Below are 3,130 nucleotides of genomic sequence, written 5' to 3'. Positions count from 1 at the left end.
AGTCAAATAATTAACATAACCAGTCATAATTTTAAAAAAAGTAAAAGAAATTGTTATCTCAATGGAAGCAGAAGATGCTTTTGACAAAATACAACGCTCGTACTAAAAATGTGACAAAGCTTAGGCATGGAAGGAGTGTTTTAAAAAAAATGACCAAAAAAAGTATCTAAACCAAAAGCTCTTATTACACACAGTGGAGAAACACTGGAAATTTCCCCAATAAATAAAAGGGTAAAGCAAAGATTTCCCCTTTTCCCCACTATTATTTGACATCATTCTGGAAAAGCTGGCTATAGCACTAAGAGGGAAAAATTAAAGACATATGGATAGTCACAGAAGATGCAAAACTGCCCCTATTTGCTGAGGACATAATAATAAGCTATCATTTGTAGAGTACCTTAAGGTTTGAAAAGTTCTGTACATACTGGATTTCATTTAATCCTCACAATCATTCTGTGAAGTAGATGCTATTATAATCCCATTCTATAGATGAGAAAAATAAGGACAAGCATCACAAAGCTAATAAGTGTCTGAGGCAGGATTTGAACTTCAGTCTTCCTGATTACAAATCCAACACTATCCACTGTAGCACCTGTCTATGATAGTTTACTTGAAAAATAACTATTAAGCTGACATGTTGTTTATTTTAAAAAATCATAGGGAATGAATGAATGACTGTAAAAGCATTTATTAAGAACTTACCTAGCTGTATGACACCAGGCAAGTCACTTACTTTGATTGCCTCATCAAGTTTTGTGGCTCAGGGCATCTGAGGCCATCAGACCAGGCTGGCCGGGCTGCAGAGGGTGGCCAGAATGCGGAGCAGCTTGGAACTGGACTGTTTTGAAGACGAAGCCTCGAACATCTCCATGATCCGCTCAGATTCAGTCTAGCTCAGTACATTGAATCTGGCTCGCTTGACAAGTGTCACAAATGATTGTGTCTTCTGCTACAGTGTGTGGGCTTACCGATGAATCAGAAACTGTCTGAAGGCTCCATTTGCTGGTTGCCAATAAAGATTTTACTTTCAAAGCCCGCCAATAGGTTGATTTCTTTATTCCTGGTGTTCCCATGGCTGGTGGATTCTTGATTTGTTCAAGCCTGAGCCTGCTAAAACAAGAAAAGTGTTTTGGAATTAGCAGTGAAATATACCAACCATCCTCCTTCTCTCTGGGTCCATACCAAGTGTGCTCTTGGCTCTGAAGTGGCCCTTCCGGTTGGGGTAGAGTTCTTTGACCCTCAGCTTTCAGATTCTCCTGTGAACCTGGTGCTCATAGTTGGTGGAGTGGAGATCCCTTTCAATTCCATCCTGCTTCATGTAGCTGATCTTTACAGACATCTGGAGAACAAAGGAACTAGTTACGAGATGGGAAGAGTCAGACTGTTGTACAGTGCAAAACATACTGCCGAGTTGTTGTTTAAGAAAAGCTTTCTCAATTTAACAAATGCATTTCCTGGGAAAATCATGTGTAGTTTCTATGTTACATAACAGACTAAAGAAATCAGTGAAGAGTTTCTATCATATGTTACTGAGGGAAGGAGCCCTGACAAGGATCTTGGAGGAGCACATCTCCAAGGACACTTTGCATTTTCTCTGTGGCCCACCACCAATAATAGAACACTTCTCTCACCATCTAGAAACCTGCAAGGTCCCCAGAGAGGGCATTTGTTTTGAAAAGTGGTGGTAGCAGCAGAGATGAAGGAGAGAGACAGGGTGTTAGCTCATGACACTGACCAGGACTGGTTTTGTGCCATGTGTATGTTGAGGCCACAGGCCTCCCCAGGGTTGCCCCAGTTCTGTCCAGTGAGGTGACTTCCCAATGAAAGGAGATGAGAATGAAGAAGTGTGTGTATGGTGAAAGGCACTAAGAAGAAAAAAATCTGAGCAAAGATTTCATTGATGACAATGTGTTATCTGAATTTCTTCTATTGATAATTCCTCACTGATCCTATAACGCTCCCCGCAGTTGGGCCATTTATTGATTTTTTGCCTTTTTTCCAGAGAAGGTGGGGGCGGCAAGAATGATTTAGATTTATCCCTAAATATCTGAAACCATTAGATTTGTTTGTGAAATATTGACTATGTATAACTTCTCTTTTACAGAAAACTTGTGTCATTTATATGCAATAAACTTACATTGTAATCAGGAACATCTCCATGATCTCCCGGGCCAGCAGCCCCTACCAGCCCACCAGGGAGCCCCTGAGCCAGGGTTGAGGACTGGGCAACCTCTGCTGCCACCCTGATCATCTATTCCATGTGCCCGGGGCCGCCTCAAGTTCTCCCAAGTGATTTTGGCATTGATTGTATTCATCAGCCTAGAAACTATCACGGAATGTTCCCTGTGTGAAAGACTCTATTTCTTTGAATTTCTGAGTTGCAAAGCATTTGTAATAATTGGAATTTTGCTGCTTATGTTCAGTCTTGGTCTTCATACAAGGATACCACACATCAACTGGAATATTACAGATTTGGTTAACAGTGGACACAGCACCTTCTTCTTTATTGCCTCTATAGTACTTGCTGCTTTGAACAATAAAACTGGAGCAGAAATCACTGCTATGGTTTTTGGCTTCTTGGAGACAGCATTATATGCTGTAAATATCTTCTCAGCTGTGTGGAAATGGAGACTGAACAGGGGACAGCTGAGCACCAATGAATACATTCATGCATGGAGAGAATCCGGACATTCTGAGATACTGCGTTTAGACACAAGAGAAGAAGCATGGGAATAGGACTGTGGGCTGAGAGAGAAGTCACCAAGAAAGAAACTTCTTCCTCTCTCTTGCCTTTTCTGATCCTCCTCCTTCCCACCCCTCCACCCCCTCCCCCGCCAAACTTCCCTAATAGGGGAAGAGTAAATGAAAATGGGAGAGGAGGAAATGCCATTAGCCTCATTCTTCACTCAAGAAGCTACAGCTTCTCTCATCTAACTGTATCTCTACGGTTTCATCCTAATCCCTCCCCCAAATCATGGCAGTGGCCGAGGTGGCCGTTCCTCTACTGCTTCCATTTGCTCACTCTCCATGAGAATTCTGCTCTCCCCTTTTTAAGGAAAGGAAAGGAACAATCATATAGTGCGTGTTAAGCGCCAGGCACTCTGCTAAGCCTTAAAAATATCTCAATTGA

At 41.9% G+C, this 3,130-nt stretch overlaps 2 pseudogenes; both read left to right on the top strand.

Annotated features, from left to right (window-relative positions):
• Positions 1-815: 815 nt before the first annotated feature.
• Positions 816-2,736, top strand: LOC118837324 (annotated as a pseudogene).
• LOC118840286 lies at positions 934-1,688 on the top strand (annotated as a pseudogene).
• Positions 2,737-3,130: the final 394 nt, after the last annotated feature.

The sequence above is a fragment of the Trichosurus vulpecula genome, chromosome 2 (genome assembly GCF_011100635.1).
Source record: "Trichosurus vulpecula isolate mTriVul1 chromosome 2, mTriVul1.pri, whole genome shotgun sequence".
Classification (NCBI taxonomy): Eukaryota; Metazoa; Chordata; class Mammalia; order Diprotodontia; family Phalangeridae; genus Trichosurus; species Trichosurus vulpecula.
The sequence above is the reverse complement of the archived record's forward strand: the minus strand, read 5'-3'. Positions and strand labels throughout refer to the sequence as shown.